The sequence below is a fragment of the Maniola jurtina genome, chromosome 7, assembly GCF_905333055.1.
Source record: "Maniola jurtina chromosome 7, ilManJurt1.1, whole genome shotgun sequence".
NCBI classification, from domain to species: Eukaryota; Metazoa; Arthropoda; class Insecta; order Lepidoptera; family Nymphalidae; genus Maniola; species Maniola jurtina.
This window is the reverse complement of record NC_060035.1, coordinates 7,245,369-7,262,919: the sequence shown is the minus strand read 5'-3', so window position 1 is coordinate 7,262,919 and position 17,551 is coordinate 7,245,369. Positions and strand designations below refer to the sequence as shown.

The 17,551-nt window shown below is 35.7% G+C and overlaps 1 protein-coding gene across 1 annotated transcript in view; it reads left to right on the top strand.

Annotated features, from left to right (window-relative positions):
* Window positions 1–6,359: 6,359 nt before the first annotated feature.
* The window catches only part of LOC123866616 (transmembrane protease serine 9), a 35,640-nt gene continuing 24,448 nt past the window's right edge, over window positions 6,360–17,551 (top strand). The window contains exon 1 of the mRNA XM_045908272.1: window positions 6,360–6,468. The gene's annotated coding sequence lies outside the window, so the exon portion shown is untranslated. The remainder of the gene's footprint in view (window positions 6,469–17,551) is intronic.

The window sequence follows — 17,551 nt, the reverse complement described above, 5'->3', positions numbered from 1 at the left end:
ACTACTTAAAAATTGTGTGGATTGGATCTTTTTTACGTAACAACATTCGGTTGGTCTTTGATCGTCTCTCTAATTTATCAATAGGTAGGTTTTCTAAAATGCAGCAGGTTGTTTTATCGACGTAAAATGTATCCTTCATAGTCTCTCTTCCCTTTTATGTTAAAGCCTATTACTGAAACCTCAGTGAGTGAGACGCGATGAAGTTCGTTTGATAGCCTAGCTACCTACCTTCTAGGTTTCTTTACACTTGGTTTCGCCACAGTTTTACGCATTCGCCTACGCTGCAGAAATCTGTTGCATCCAGTTTCCATTGCAGTCTTAAACCTTGACATCTTGAATCACGTTAACAAAAGTTTTTCACATTATGGTTGTGAGAACGTATCCTACATAATATACATATAGATAGATAAGTCTTACCTACTGGAGGATTACCCTAAAGTAGTTTTAAGAGGACTTGACGAAACAGAAATGTGACAAGGATAGATTTTCCTCTGTAGTGTACAGGCTACTTACTACATATCACATAATAGGCACCTACTTCATTAAAACCGGTCAAATGCAATTCGGACTCGCACACGAAGTGTTCCGTACCATATTATAAGAATAATAACACCTTTTTTTTTATTTAATTTTCATGGCGTTACGCATTCTGTGAAAATTTCAAGCATCGCCCTAATACGGTTCACGAGATAACAACCCTCTGACTGACAGATGGACAGAGGGACAACGGAGTCTTAAGGGTCCCGTTGGCACCCTTCGGGTACGGAACCCTAAAAAGGAAATTTCGCTTGTGATCAACTTCCTCTAGCCAATTATAAACGCCAAAGTCTTTGTTTGATGGTTTGTCCTTCAATCATGCCGTAAAGGAGCAACGAATCGACGTGTTTTATGCATGGATAGGCGTGAAGAGGGGTATAGGCTACTATTTATCCGGAAAAATCAGAAATATCAAAGAGTTTCCACGGGATTTCTAAAAACCACGTGGATGAAGTTGCGGACGTACCAGTTACCTAATAAGCCCTGAGCGCGCCACTTCATACCACGTTAGGGATCGCCAGAGAGATACTTAAAGCTTCAAAGAGGATTTTTCCTTCTTGACCTTTATTGTGATCACCGACTACACACTATTCGAGGGGAAACTCACTTTTGCCTTTCTTCATGTCCCAATATACTCTGTCGAAAGCGCTACGATTTATAGAAAACAAGTTCGTTATCGGTCAATTAACAACGGTCAACAAGTTTTCGTTATCAGCGAAACTACTATACGTCAGCTGGCTGGAATAAGGACAATCGGAACTTCAGAAAACGGCTTATATAAGTTGTAAGTATCTAATGTACCTACTCTGGTAGGTGTATGAGCTTTTTATTTGAAAAAATATTTCATTATTATTAAAGTAAGGTCAACGAAACTTACTAACTTAGATTCTTTTTGCTATGTTGGCCGATAGCTTGTTCAGTAACAAAAACACATCTGGTAGGTACCTACCATGTACCTACCTAAGAGCAGAATCAGATAATATACAATCGATATACTTACTTTAATCAAAGTAAAAAAATCTTTATAAATTCGAGATGCTATATACTTATACATTATTTGCTGGAGATTTGTTATTTAATTTCAATATAACTATATTGTTCAATTTGGGCATCTTCCTAAAGTATCTGCTCATTTATATTAGATACAACCACGATTAATCAAAATTCACACACACAGCCAGTTCTAATATAAGTAGGTAAGATGGGTAAAAAAGGATGCGTCTATCAGAAATTGCCTGGAACAGACTTATACGGTTAAAGAAACTAATAATTCACTTACATAAGAACATACAATATTATAAACAATAGGTATCTTATCCATATACACAGTATTGCGATTTTATATAAAAAATAAAATAAAATTATCTGATTAAGTTAATTATGTATGTTGCTTCGTTCTTCGTTTTTTCCTCTCCTGTAAAAGTTATAGCTGTTGGGATTATGTAGGTACATAATCTCAACAGCTACCTACCTATCATACTGTAACCTATGTTAGCTTCTCATAACTTTTCCGCTTATAACTAGGTAGATATATTTGGTATAGAAATTATAGGTTAACTACGGCTTTAACATAATATTTTACGGAATTGGTTCAAGTCTTAATATTCTGTATCCTAAGGCAATGTTCTGACATCTGCAGACAACTAATTTGCATCGAAATCCTCAGGCGGTTCATAAATAGAGCTGTCAACTTTCTTAATTACACAGGGAGTTGGGACATGCCAATAGTCCAAAATTTTTGTGCTTTACTTTCTTACCCCGTATTTACTTAGATACCTACTTACCTTTATTATTTTATATACTTAACAGCGAGTAAACGAGCAGGTGGTGATTATCGCCGCCCATGAATATTTGCAACAGCAGTTATAGAACTACCAATGCGTTGTCTGGCTTTTCAGGAATTTGTTGATCCGCCCCTTAATAACACCATGAAATTCAGTGGAAAGACCGCAGAAGGGAGTTGGTTCCACAATTTGTAACTATTAAATTACCTACTTGGTATGGTCTCGAAGATTTGCCATAGATATTGAGGAACTCCGATGGTTCGATGGATTATAACGGTGTCTTAATTTTGCCTTGAACTCCAGTTTTAACTTTAGTGGGGTTCATCGAAATTCCGTACGAAAATTACGGAGAGTAGTTAGTACTTAAAACACGTCATGATCAGAAAATTAGTGCTTTGCCCCAAACGAAGACCTCGTGTCGCTTTCGTACAAGTATTGGTAAAGAGGAAACTATTGAAAGGGAAAAGGTTTCTTAAGTATTTTACTTATTTATTTTAAAATTACTGAGAAAGGGGGAAAATTATTGGAGTAAAGTAGTATTTGTTATTTTATTACAGGATATAACTGAATTTATACATAGGTAAGTTTGAATGTATGAAGATAGCTGTTATCGAGATAGACTCCGTTACAAATTGTTTTAAAAGTTTAGGTGCTGTTTGCTAGGCCCCCAAACATTTTCCCCCAATTCGCTTCTACTTCAATTCTTTATATTTTATTCTTCTTTTAAAATTATAAAATTTAATAAACTTTTATTAGCGATTATTAAGTTAATTAATTCAATAGCTAAGAATACTGGCTCTAACAGACGGACAAACAGATAAGTGAAATTCAGCCATGTAAACTGAAAGATCTCGCTTCTCTCGGTCCAAACATGGTAGAGGAAGATACATAGGTAGATACTACTCTTTGTTTTAACATTCATATCGAGAGAAAATAAGACAACGAGAACTATTTCTATTAGGTATGTACATAATATGTACTATGTATATTCTATTCTAGGTAGGTACAGTTGTTTTAATCCACTTTTCCACTTAGTTCATGGAGAACGAAGATCAAAGTGCTGTCATAATGTACTTGTGTGTAACTTTTTATAATCAAAAACTAAACTAACTACACCTAGATCTGGCATCAGATAATGACGTTCTTAAGGCGGAGGCCACACTAGCGAAGCAGTGACGACGCGACAGCGGTCCTCTAAGCCTTACTAACTATGGGGGTGGTTACTTAAATGCCATCGTATTTTGTGTATATCGTAAGTTGCTGATAGTAGAAGTATGTTTGCTGATTGCAAACGTATCGTAGCAGAGGGCAGGTCATATTGTCTGTCACAGAACCGACGACGGCCGATGGCGCGTCCCCTGGAGTGAAAAGTATAGAAACCACGTATGGTACCGATAAGCGCAGCTAGGACGACCTCCAGCCCGCTACACCTATGATCTGATAAAGGTATCGGGATGCGGTCAGATGAGGAAGGCGGAATTATTACGCATTCACTGCAACAGCATGTTTTATCGCGTCTCTTCGCATCGCAATAATTGTCTTACCAGTGCGGTCGGCCTTATGTACGCGATAGCTTATTACACAGAGATAAAAATCTCACTGTAATAATATTGTAGTCACTCGGTCAGTCACCTCTTCGTATCAGTTCCTCTATTTGAACAATGATGTATCTATTAAGAACATGACCACATTTACGAAAGGCTTTTATTCGTGCATTTATTCATCTGAAATCCTTATTTCAGATGAAATATGATTTTTATATCATCCAGTCCAGTGGTTCCCAAAGTTGACTGGGCTACGACTCATCTGATTTAAGTTTACAAACTCGGGACCCACCTCTAGGAAATTTAAGCGTTAGCAATATTAATAAAGGACTTTTGAAATAACAAACTGTTTTAATACAATCTTTTATTACTTAATTATATAAATTTAATGGGAAGGATGAAATTGTTTCCTATGTTTCGCCATTACAATTTTGACATTAACTTCAACTTTAGTTACTTTTAATCGCAGTGAGTTTGATAAGTCCAATTTATTTCGGTATTTAGTTTTAATTCGGACGGTTGGTACTATAGGCAGGGCCCACTCAATATTCGCTCGCGACCCACCAGTGGGTCGCGACCCATAGTTTGGGGAAACCCTGATCCAGTCGAATTCCCTGACGTAGCTTTGTGAATGCTGTCCGAACCATTCTTATGACAGCCATGACAGCCTCCTTATCGAAGTTATTTCTACTGAGTTGTATAAGCTGACCGAGGTAGTTATAATATATTCCTGAACAACTTCTATTTATTTAATGAGATTGGTTATACCTAAGACGAGTATAATTTTTGTAGAGATAGTTGGTAAAAATTAGCTAAGTATGTACCCAGGCAGGTGTCATATAGAGATTTTCAACAATAGGTTGATCATATCTACACATTAAAAAAATAAAATAGGCAAGTAAAATGAATATGAAAAATCCTGAAATTGGGTATGTAGATTATTGCAAAGCCTTCGATTCCATACGATTCAGGAAGTAGGAACGAGGGTTAGACAATACGGCTCTCTGTTTGAAGCTTTATAAAGCTGTAGGGACTGTAGAAGCAATTCCCATATCACTCTACCCTATTACCTATACCCATATTATAAATCGGAAAGTGAGCTTGTTGGTTTATTGGTTTGTCTTTCAATCATATCGTAACGGAACATCGAATCGACGTGATGATTTGCATGGGTAGGTAATAGGTATAGTTAAAGACCTGGAGAGTGACATAGACTACTTCTTATAAATCAAAGAGTTCCACGGGATTTTAAGAACTTAAATCCACGTGGACAAATTTGCAAGCGTCAACTACCTATGTACTTATTTGGTAATGAGACGGCTTGCATCCCGGAGATAGATATAGGCTATTTCTATCCGGGAAGATCAAAGAGATCCTACGGGATTAAATAAAACAAAAATACATGGGGACGAAATCGCCTGGTATCATGTACTTTCTAGTGAAAATATTTGCATTTAGATAAAAATAAAAGTCATGTAATACTGTATGTAAAAACCGATATTCAATAACACATCAATATTTCTAACAGCTTTGCACTTCAGTCTCGACCCCGTTACAACCCCTAATGGATTTCCACTTTAATACTTTAAAGATTTCAAGTTTTCTAAAGTGACTTGAGTAGGTTTACTAAGCTGAATTCAAATAGTTACATTGTAGAAAATTCTATGTAGTCCATCGTTGAAAAAAATGATCTCTACATTTAATAAAGTTTACCTCCTTAATATCTTTGTTTTACTAGCAACCTAGTATATACTTACTTAACTAATTTATTTATACTATTTAACATTTAATATGATTCATAAAATAACTTGAACTCTATAAGTAATTTAATAGTAAATTGTAATTTGCTTTGATTGTTGTTTGAAGGGCGGGAGTGGCGGTGAAAGTCTCCTCCATTTTCTTTCCTGACATCTTATTTCAGATTCTTATTCACTTTTATCGAGGCTTTTTATTTTTTTTAATATTCTGATCGAGAGAGGGCCGACATAATATAATTTAAGAAATGGTAGCATGCCCCTATAGAGCTTTTGTTATTCATGAGAATGTTTTGTTATTGTTATTCAATGAGAAGGTTTTTTGATGCACCAAAGCCAATGCCCATTCCCGGGATACACGAATTTCTGCACCAAATTTCGTCAAAATCGGTTAAGCAGATGGGCCGTGAAAAGCTAGCAGACAACAGACACTCTATTAAGTATGGATTGAAAGTTAGGCCTTTAGGTAGGCTACCTATCTAATTTTTTTTACCTTCCCATGCAATTGTATTAACGCGCTCTAAATATTCTTACCATCTGCATCGTGTAAGTATCAACCGTCAAGAGCAAATCTGTTCGAAAAAAATACATGAAATCCCAAACTTTGAGAGTTCTATGTACGTATTATGGATATTTTAATAAGGGTATCTAGTATATGTATGCAAAGATCCATGAATTGAAAATATATTGGTAAGGAAGATTGGAACGGTGCGTACGCGCAGTGCTGTATTGCTCTCGTTGTGAACCAGTTGCGTCTACGAATTACGATCCTTAAATTTAATAGAATGGTAATCGTAGTTTCCGAGTGTTATAGAGTGAATTTATGAAATAAGTTCCAGTTAATTTTCGGTAAGCTACCTTTGAATACTATTTTGATAAATTTAACTCTAATTTTATTATTGTTAGCCATAGTTAAACCAATTTCAGCCTGTTGTCGAGTTATTTTAATTTTATTTGATTTTTAACATTTCGCTTCATGGTTTTTTTTATAAAGAATATTAGCCATGCCAATCATGACTCCCCTTAACCCTCCAATTAAGCGTAAAGCTTGTACCAGGAGTGGGTACGACAATTTTGCAACGGGTGAGGTTTGAACCGCCGACCTTTCGGAATTCGGTCCGCTCCTTAACCTGTTGAGCTATCAAAGCTATTTGTTATACACATATTATTTTATAGTAGTGCACAGCAAGACAATGCACAATAATTATCCTGTTTTTAAATACATAATGCTGTACATTTACAAGCGATTGTCAGTAGCCTGAAAAATCACGTGAAAAGCCTTTTCATGTAGCACAAGCTACCTTACTTAAAGTAGACCGTGAAAAATCTCGAAGCGAAATCTCACAAAGTTTGAAAATGACTACATTTAATCCCGTTTTATTTGGTTTTTTTTTGTGCAAGCACGGTCATTGATTTAAGCTATTACGCTAAAGAGTGCGTGAGCGAGAACACTCGCATCGCTAGGTGTTAAAAACGGAAAACATAGCTACATGTAATCGTTTGCTACATTTCATGGAAAGTGAACTTCGGAACTTCGAAAATTGAAAAATTACTTTTCGTGAAAAATAATGCCTTCTCTCTTTCTCTCTCTTATACTTAGTATTATACATTAGCCCATGTCTCGCTCGGTCAATGCACTCGGCGAACATGTACATGGCCAGTTAGCATATAATATTATTTGACGCATAGCGCTAGCCAGATTGCTGACTTCTTCATATAAACAATAAAGGACTTTTTCAATTCATGCAGCGGAAACAGCATTTACAGTTTTAAACATTTCTGGCATTGCCGAACGTATTGGACCAAAGTGCTGAATTTGAAAAACAATTGTGCTGAAGCTCGAATAAAAAATTTATAAAATATTTAAAAAGTTTGGCAAAGTTTAGTTTCTTAACGTTAGTTTTTTAAATAATTGGTTAATGTACTACTAGTATTGTAGCTGTGTGTAATGTAGTTTTTTTTTAATAATTAATTGGTAACTGTACTGACTGAAACCATTTAATATGGTTACAATAATAACGACCCTTCAAGGGTCGAATTACGTGATTAATGAAACGAAAATAATTGGTCATAGGGCTGGTCATCGGGGCTTATATTAATCAACTTGTCAGTTAAATTAATTACAGAATGCAAAGTCTAAATTGGTAGACCCAGAGATTTGGAAGGACCTATCTATAGATAGGAAAGATCTACTCTCTCTATTAATTTAGTAGCCCATCAGGCGTGCATTAAGGAAGAATTTCGAGATAACATAGATCCACTCAGAGGAAGTCACAGGTATAAGCTACTACAAATAAAATCACAAAAAATATTAATGGGTGGGCGACTAAAACATCGAAAACATATCCTGTACTACGCTAAAAACAAAAATCAGGTAGGTATGTTGTTTCCTACCTACTAATTACAAAAGTTAGGCAAAGTAGATAGGTACTTCTTAACTCAAATTGTAATTTCGTATCACTCCGGTAGCAGCTGCTACTTAGAAACATTTCCAATAAACCTGTGTTGCATGCTCATATTTTGAATTCTCATCTTGAACCTCCGCGTTTCAACTTTCAAGTTGGTTGTGCTCTCGTTAAGCAATAATTTTCATGTACGATGAACAGGTACTTGCCTACATAACCATACGACGCAGAAGTGTTTTCTTTATCTAAAATCGAAATAGATATTTATTAATTTTGTACTACAAATTTAAAAACTAAAACATAAACATTGAATGGCCATGCATAGGTCGCTTTAAATATTTCTACCAGAAGCTCTAGAATGCGAGAACGAAAACCTTCAGAAAAAGTGCGAGTCGGACTCGTACACGAAGGGTTCTGTGCTATCATACAAGAAATGACACTTTTTAATTTTTTAAATTGGCATGGCGGCGAGTTTGAAGTTTTATTATTTGTTGTTACAGCGGCAACAGAAAATGCAACTATTCATGGCTTCGCCTTAAGTAGATAGGTACTTAGTATCTGTAAAGTCTATATTACAGTAACTGTGTAAGAATGTAAGAAAGAGCCTTCTCCGAGACTATGAATACGTGAAACATGAACTAAATATTTGATTCCGATTCTTAACAGGGCTCTCTCCGTCTTTTACTCCATACAATCGTAGTTCCAATTTCATTTGAATATTAAAAGCAACCAAAGTCCATGAAATTTTGCAGACATATTCTAGAAACTAATATCTGTGCCTGTGGTGTTTTAGATTTTTCTAAAAATATGTAATTTTAAAATTACAGGGGCTCAAAGATTTCTATGTAAATTTTTAAGAGCGCGTAACTTTGAAACCGAATATTTTAACAGAAATTGAATTGACATTGAAATCGTTTTTGATGTCGTATTATACAGGAACTGTGTAATTTGATGTCACAATCGGAGAGCAATAAGGGCCCAGCACTTTTCAAGGTTCAGTTCTGTAGTGCGTTCAAACAGAGATGTGGAGGGGGGATACCTACTACAATATAGCAAGTGGTCTAATTAGCAGTATTAGGATTATGAATGGGGCTTTGCCCGCACAGAACAGCTGTTTTCATGTCCTTGTCCGTGACTCACACAGCGAGCGTTCATTCGTAAACATTAATCGTTTATAAACCGTTTAATATATTCATCTACAGATAACGATTTTTCTTGTTAACATAGCAACTAAAACTATATATAAAAATCAGCTTCCATATTATGTACCGACCTACTTTGTGTCTGCTAAACTCGAAAATTACTGGACTTGTCTTTACAAAACGTTGTAGGTATCTCTATATTATGAGAGTGGTTCCATATTTCACTTTATATCCCAAAGGTTCCACGAAAATAGGAATTATATTTTACTTGCCCAATAAATAATTAACATCAGCCAGCCATAGCAAAGTGTGGCCGGGTTTATCTAGTAAGTAATTAAGTAACCCACCGACTCTAATCATCAAATTGAAATTCATAACACATTTCGATTAAAATAATACGATCTCCTTTGAAAGCCGAAAATAATACAAGTACCTAACAATTTATTGTAGTAAGGTGATGTGGTAACTATGTAAGTACCTATGTATACTTTCGTTAGTAGGTATAGCTAGTTTAATAAAGGTACTTACTTACTACGACAGCAACATGTTTGAGAAAAAACATTCAACAAACTTATCCGAATAATATAATATTATAGTAGACATACCTACTTTCTTATTTTAAATAAACATTTGTCAGCTTTCCCAAACCACTTAAGAGGGGTCTCTCCGTCACTCGCTTCATACAAACGTAGTTCCAATTTCATTTGAATATTAAGCAACCAAAGTCCATGAAATTTTGCAGACATATTCTAGAAACTAATATCTACGGAACTTTAAAATACTTAAAACTAATCCCAATGTCTTCGTGAAAATTAATGACTTCTTTTACCAGCGAGACCTTTATTAAGAACCTAAATCCATGGATTTAAGTTGGTTCTTAAAATTCCGCGGGAATTTTTGTTTTGCTGGGATAAAATAAATCCTTCGTCCTTTGACCTTTCCAGATAATGTGTTTTTAGACTTAAAAAACAAACAGAAAGGTACACTTTCGGATAGTAGGTGTAGTACTAATAACATGTTTATGGAATTATTAAGGAAAGCCAAATTAATTTATCGTCCAGTTCGACTAGCGCTCAAAGTTTATTAACAGAGCTCTCTCCGTCACTTACTCCATACAATCGTAGTTCCCATTTCATTTGAATATTAAGCAACCAAAGTCCATGAAATTTTGCAGACATAGTCTAGAAACTAATATCTGTGTCTGTGGTGTTTTAGATTTTTCTAAAAATATGTAGTTTTAAAATTACAGGGGCTCAAAGATTTGTATTTTTCTTTAAAAAAAGGCCCAACTTTGTGCTCGTTTTTCTAGACAACGAAGCAATTTAATGAAATTTGGAAAAACCACAGACCTAGAAAATTTAATGAATATTATGTAGTAAAAAAATTATCGTTATATATTTTATATTGTTATAATTATGTGGGAACTACGAAAACCAGAAATTACACCCAGAAATCTTGAAAATTTCGTGCTGTCTCGATTTGTGCAAGCGGGGTGGTGAAGTGCGGGGGACGACACGTGAAACTGACAGAAACGGACAGTCTAAACACACGGGCCACATTTAGACTGCACCCGACTCCAAACTTGTCGATAGGTCTAACTAAATACATTTCAACTTGCGTTAGACGTATGCGTTACCTACTCAGACGTTGCCTGTAGATAAAAATATGTCTCATGTTTGCTGGCAATAGCGCATGCATCAAACCCTGCAAGTTGCAACTCTCTTGCAACCTATTCCTCACGCAATACGCACAGCTTTAATATTATAATTTTTGACAATGTATACTATATGTAATGCCATATCACAGGTCACTCTCTGATTTATTGCTAACAATTTACTTCCAAATGCAAAGAAATCTAAGTGTGTTGAATTCACACTGCCCAATACCAGGACCTTAAATGACATAAATTCATTGATAAATAATCATATGTTGAAAATAAAGGAGAACCCCGTGTTTCTCGGTATAATGTTAGATGCAAAGCTTCTATGGAACACCCACATATCAACACTTGATGGTAAACTCAGCTCTGCTGCTTACACTGTTAGAAAAATTCGACAGTAACTTTACTAAACTTTAGTAGTCAGGTCCCCTGCAACATCAGGATTGAGGAGTTGGAATCCAAATTTTTTATTGAACAATGTCGCAAACTTTCTTTATCGATTAAAAAAACTACCCAAAATTACGCAGTTAGGTTACCTGCCAAATTTCATGGTTTTGAGTCAACGGGAAGTACCCTAGAGGTTTTCTTGACACACACGACAGACAGAGAGATAGACAACAAAGTGATCCTATAAGAGTTCCGTTTTTCATTTTGAGGTACGAAACCCTAGAAAACGTAGGAACGGCATTCCGAACCAGTGGTAAATTTTTCTGACCATCCAAAAACACTTTGAAGTTTACCTAAAAGTTTACAGGAATAAAAATTTATCATTGTATTCCATTCCATTTCATTCTATTCCATTCTGTTCAAAGATAAATAGATAATAAAAATATTTGTCACCGAAACAATAATTTACGATACATCGACCAATATCAATTTTACTGATGACAATCTGACTATTACCAAAGTGAACGACTACTATAATATCTATTATATACGACTAACATAATATGTATTATAAATTGTGTGCCGTTTGCATTCTCACTAGGTTCTCATTAAGTTTGTTTTATTTGGTTAAACTTTCTGGCATTTATATTGTTATGACGTTTAATTGGCAAACAGTCTGTTTATTGGCTGAAACTCAAAAATTCAGCCAATCACAACAAAGAAAATATTGTAATAATGATTGATGCAGCTTTCTGTAATTGAAAACAAAATATTTGACATTAACTTGAATGTGACAGTGTTTTCCGAATAGGGTTGCCAGAGGCCCCGTATTTTACTGGTTACCCCGTATGTCAGGATAGAGAAACCGGTAATTATGAAAATAAAATACGGGGCAAATAAAACTAAATATTTTTAGGGTTCCGTAACTCAAAAGCAAAAAAAACTCTTATAGGATCACTTCGTTGTCTATCAGTCTGTCTGTCTTTCCGTCTGTCCGTCTGTCCATCTGTCCTTCTATCCGTCTGTCATGTGTTCATGAACAAATATTAGTATTTTCAATTTTCAAAGTAAGATAACTACATATATCAAGTGGGTTATCATATGAAAGGGCTTTACCTGTTCATTCTAAAACAGATTTTTATTTATTTTTATGCATATTTTTTTTAATGCATAACAGTTTTTGATTTCTCGTGTAAAATGTCGAAAAAAATACCCGAATCGGAACCCTCGGTGCGTGAGTCTGACTCGCACTTGGCTGGCGAAACCGAACACTGACGTTATGTCCAGTAGAAAGAATATTTTCCTTTTGCGGCAATGCGTAGCCGAAACCCACTCGATATTGATCATGGTCGTAGCCAAGGCGGCGGGGCTTGGTTTGAGGATGTTAGCCTTTTTTTATACAAGTTAGCCCGTGACTATAATCTTTTCTAGTGGTAAGTGATGATGCAGTCTAATTTCTTGGCCGTTAGGGCCATACTAACCATACAACTAGCCATGACCGAAGCCTCCCACCAGACCAGTAATTTAGAAATGGCGACTGCGCCTGGGAAGCCGTCAAAAACCTAAGCCTAAAATAATACTTACACTATTTCTTGCATTTGCTTACCAATTTTTTTTTGGAAATATATCAAACATTTCGCGCTCACTTCACTCGTGCTTTGAATTTGTATTACTTGGTGTAAGCCCCGCAATTTCGTTTGCATGAATTTAGAGTTTTAAAAATTCCGTGGGGGATTTTCCGGGCTAAAAAGTTTATGTCTGGGATGCAAGTTACCTCTGAATAGTAAGTACCAAAATTTTGGTAAAGAAGATGGGCCGTGAAAGGGTAACAAATAGATAGGCAAATAGATATACTGTCGTATTTGTAATATTAGTATGGATAGGGAGCTTTAAAAATAAAATCTTGCTATGGCTAAACTCGTTTCCCTTTCACTTTAATTCTTTCTGTAATTGAACCAAAAACACTTACTCTCACTGCGCTCGCGCTTTTTTATTGTTGTATTTTATCTCACTGTCAAATTGAAAGGCGAAATTCCACTAACCAGGTAATTAGCCCATAAAGTTGAGCGAATGTTTTTTTCCTCATGACAGGATTCAGTTCCGGCCCTGATAAAACCTCTCCCGAAATCGATTCCTGGCTACGGCCATAGTATTGATACTGTGAAGGTGGAATTACAAGTTAAATGTAAATTTAAGTTAAAATGCAAAGATTTTATGCATGAAATGTATAACATTTTGCTTTACAAAACTAGAGTTTTTAAAAGCTATTTAAATAAATAAATCTTTTATTTAAAATCACATTGCAAACACAGTTCACCAATCAAGACACGGCAACATACAGAGAAAAAATACAAAACTTACAAATAAACTGAAATATCTAAATAGGCTTTCCATGCATTTCAGAGAGAACCACCGCCTATTTCTTCAAATACTTCAAATTTTTAAATTTCTTCAAATCTAAACCCCGTATTTTTGATGGTGGTAGCCTGTAAATCAAAAAGAGGCAGGTGGCAACCCTACTTGCCACATGACATTACAGAATGAAAAATTGTTTTCATTACTCGGTAAGCCTACTGCCATAGTTTCACAGAAAGTGTGACGGTAGTTGTGACCTCTGATTGGTCGACTCTCTTTCACTATTTGCTAAAATTGATGATTGCAACAACAATTTTTTCTTTTTTGTAATCAAAAACAGAACACGGACGTCATACAGGTTGACTAATTGCAATCATTTCTGACCGGCTAACATTGTTCCGCTAGTGGCTCAAACTCACTGTCGCAGCAAGAACATGGTAAATTCAGCCAATCACAGCAATTAGAATTGGTTATCACAAATGCACCGATCTAGGAACCGAGAATACACGAACCAGGGCAGATAGAGATGAGAACAATAATATCATACGTAGGAAATCGACGGGGGATCGTTGACAATGATCCTCTTAATTGAAAAGTCAAATAACTTTAAGAGCGCTAATCTTGTGTCTGAGAATTATCTATACATATAATCGTCAGCACTTTTCGGACGGCTGTGTAGGTACTCAACTTTTTATATTAAAACCAATGAACTCATCAATTTTTTGCAGTGACTTGCGAGTTTCTTAGGCGGCAAATCTAAATTAAATCTTGATTTGCCGTCATTTCACATAAATAAGTTTTAATGGTATGTATAAGACAAACTTTTATTCAAGTTTTCGTTTCGACTATATCATCATCATCATCATTATCAACTTACAGACGTTCATTGCTGGGCATAAGGCTCTTGGAGGGACTTCCACGCGCTACGGTCTTGCGCCGCCGCCTCAATCCAGAGACCCTCTAGAGTCTAGACTAAATTAAGTACCTATAAATACATATAATATTGGATGGAAACCCAGTCATCAGCTAATTTAAATAATTGTCTCAAAGTGATGTAACCAAATGGCCTATAGCGACAGGAATGACAGGTTATCGTAACTAGGCTCGTAAATTAATTTTGCGCAATGTACATACTGTTTTTATATTCCATGTCTGTCTGTTAATCAAATACGTAATTTATGCAAGAAATGATGACTGAATTCTGTAGAGCAATAAATGAATAAGGAACTAGCAACAAGGCGGGGCAAAGATGCGTAGATTTACGAGTACGATCGTGGCTAGCCGTCCGCGACAGTTGCGTACTTGCGTGTGTAGGGATGTTCCAAAACGTAGGTATAATATTTAGAGCCTCAGTAGCTTAACGGTTAAGGAGCGGACTGAAATGGGAAAGGTCGGCAACGAGCATCCGTTGCACTAGTATGTACGACAATAAAATAAAAAATACACATAATTTAAGTAATAACTTATTACCTACTGAAAAGATTTTTAAAAATATTCACACTGTAAAGCATCGATACGTGTTGTAGGTACTTACACATTAAATTAATATTAAGTATATTGTTAGTAGGAACTTAAATTAATTTATTAGTTGTACGATATAAAATTATTCTGAAAATCTGGGCTGAAAATATTTTTTTACAGTCACAAGGCCAATTTTTCAATCGTTAAATTGATGCTGAAAGTACATCTACTAGATATCGAATCAAAGTATCAAGAATCTGAATTCGGAACACCCCTACAATGTATGTGACCCGCGCACACGCATTCCTGCAAACTACTATGAATAGAATCTTAACTGAGACTTGAATCTAGCCTATTTAGCAGCCAAAGCGTCAAATGATGAAGCTTAAGCTTTTCTATGTCAGCTTTAAAATACTCAGTTTTACTTTGCCCGAACGAAATCTCTCGATGAAAGAATGAGCTGCTAAAAGTCAGATGCCAACTGGTGGGAAGATGCGATGCCACTCCAGGCCACTCCAGATTAAGGCGCAAGATACACCGGCAGAGCTGCAAAGCGTGGCGTTTATCTTGTTAACAACTCAAACGAAAGCCAGCAGGGGCGCCAGAGTGCGGTGCGCATCTTTCTTTGTTTTCATTATGAACTTTTGTACTTATTTCAATTTTGAACGGAATGCTAAAATACATCCATAAAGCTGAGCTTAGATTTTCATCAAAAAGACTCTATTCCATTCCACACAGCCTGGCATCGGCCCTATGCTGCATATTACAATTTATGTATTTATTGATTTTATTTTAACGCAACAACAAAGTCCTTATACCTATAAGTAAGACTTTTGTTTTTGTGATATTAAAGGACGCGCTAAGGATTCGTTTAATAATAATAAGTGCCCACTGGCAAAAATAATAATGATTTATTTACTTGGTTTCTAGTCTAGGAAAGTTTTTGTAGTTTTTGTTTATGTTGTACCTACTATAATCCGCCTGTGGCTTCGCTCCTGTGGAAGTTTCGGCCACGATAACCTTGTCTACAATATATGTATAAAGGGCACCTCAGGGAAAAATTTTCAGGTTATAGCGTTGATAAGTCTGTCAGTGAGGTCAGAATTTTCTTTTTAGTATACTATACGAGATTCTTCGAGTTTATAAACCATGTAGTATATTAAGCTTACTAATTGACTATTGATGTTGCCTGAGGCACTCTAATGTCACCATAGACATGGATTGCTTGAGTATAAACAGTTTACTTTCTAAGCTAAAATTCTTGGGCTATTCCTACAGGCTTATACCTGAATAGTGGACTTAACCCCTTTCGACTTCTTGGCGGCAGATAATTACAGATCGTTTTATTTTATCGTTGCTAATAAGATAAAAATGAAGATTGGAAACCAAAAAATGGAGATTGAACTCTATTAAGTAAATAGGTTATATATTCTTCGTAAGTACCGTGACACATTAAAGCTTTAAGTACCTATTTAAAGCTTAAATGCTAGCGAAACTTACTTTTGTGTACCTGTAGGTTGGGTTTTTACCTGACTGCAGCAAAGCCAAAAGGAAGTGTTGTGATTTTAGCAGTCTATGTATGTATGTATGTATCCAAATTCTGTGTGTTCCACCGTAGTGCCTATACGACTGGACCGATTTTGAAGAATGAGCTGTCACTTGATTCGTTGTATACGAAAAACATTGAGTCGAGTGGGATGTCCAATGAAAGAGAAAATTCTGAGCTCATGAGTATAAATGTACAACAACAAGTGACAGAAAAACAATTTTACTCTAATATTTCAGCGTTTATTAAGACGATCGCAGTCGAGTTTAGTTTCCAACTTTATCTTGTTCTGGTGAATTTTGAAACCATTTCATCACACTGACTGACGCATCATTGCAAGTTACAGGCTACTTGTAGATTTTCAGTATCATGTCATGAATAATGTATAAGTCCGTTATAAAATTGGTAGCACGAAGTTATTTAATTAAGAATTTTTGAGGTGCCTAGTGCCAACGTCAATTTTGAAACAAACTGTGGAGTTAACAAACAACTTCGTGGTTCTATTCATACGGATTTTCCAACTTCAAGGGGTTATTCAATGTGTTTGATTCGATACTACACACAGAATACGAAGTGGTACAATCAGTGGCCACAGGGGCCTAGAGACTTTTAATCCTTGAGACGTCTTAGACTGCTCTAACATTTCTGAGGAGTCAAAAGTTGGGTAGTTTTTGTAGGATTAAATAAAAAATTACTTGTGCGATTTAAAATTTAGTACACATATAAAAATCGTGCTCAGTTGGCGCACCATACTAGGTATTACGTACTAATTAACTATTTAGATCCTTATTTGTTGTTCGCTTTCATTGCGAGTCAGCGTCGATTTTGTAAAATTAGAGCAACATTTTCGACCTCAATTCGCACGCCTTTAATTATGTGCCTTATTTACCTAAATTACTATCTGTTCATTTTGAAATCTAGTATTTGGTCGATTTAACTAACTCTTCGCTTGGCATTCAATATCTGCTTGCTGCCC